The 572-nt window shown below is 77.8% G+C and overlaps 1 protein-coding gene across 1 annotated transcript in view; it reads right to left on the minus strand.

The window, feature by feature from the left end:
- The window catches only part of H696_00600 (hypothetical protein), a gene marked incomplete at its 5' end in the record, with an annotated part of 5435 nt that overhangs the window by 812 nt on the left and 4051 nt on the right, over positions 1-572 (minus strand). The window lies entirely within an intron of this gene.

A 572-nucleotide genomic window follows, 5' to 3' on the forward strand; every position in this document is an offset into this window, starting at 1 on the left:
CCCCCCCGGCCCTCCCGCGATCCCCGGAAGGGCAAGATAGTCCAGGTCCCGCAGGGCGATTATCGTGGCCCCGCGCCATCGGTAAAGGGCCGCACGCCGGACCGGCGCGCACGGCCGCGGCTGATTACGCGCCGCCCGGGCCCTCAGCTGAGCTCGCATCCGCCAGGCGACCCGGGGAGAAATCCAGCCACCCGAGCCCGGGGCCGGGCGGGCGAGGGGGGCGAGACAAAGTCGGCCCCGGCATGTTGGGGCTTTTGCGCGGGGCCCCCGGGCGCCCGAGACCCGCCCGCCCGCCCTGGGACGGAGCCACAAAAGTGGACAGGCGCGCCGGGTCCAGAGCCGCGCGCGCGACTTTCTCGTCCCCTCCGCCGGTCGGCCCCTGGGGGAGAGGAGCCATGACGCGCCGGCGTGCCGGCCCCGCCGCACGCACATCGCACATCGCAACGCCCCAGGAGAGCACCCCCGGCCGGGGGCATCTGCCGGCCAGGCGCGCCTCCTTTGCGGCCGGCCGGCCGCCGACGCCCGAAGCCCGGGTCTTTGGGGCGAGGCGGCCGCCCCGCCCCCCCCCCCCC

The sequence above is a fragment of the Fonticula alba genome (genome assembly GCF_000388065.1).
Source record: "Fonticula alba strain ATCC 38817 unplaced genomic scaffold supercont2.1, whole genome shotgun sequence".
In the NCBI taxonomy this organism is placed as follows: Eukaryota; order Rotosphaerida; family Fonticulaceae; genus Fonticula; species Fonticula alba.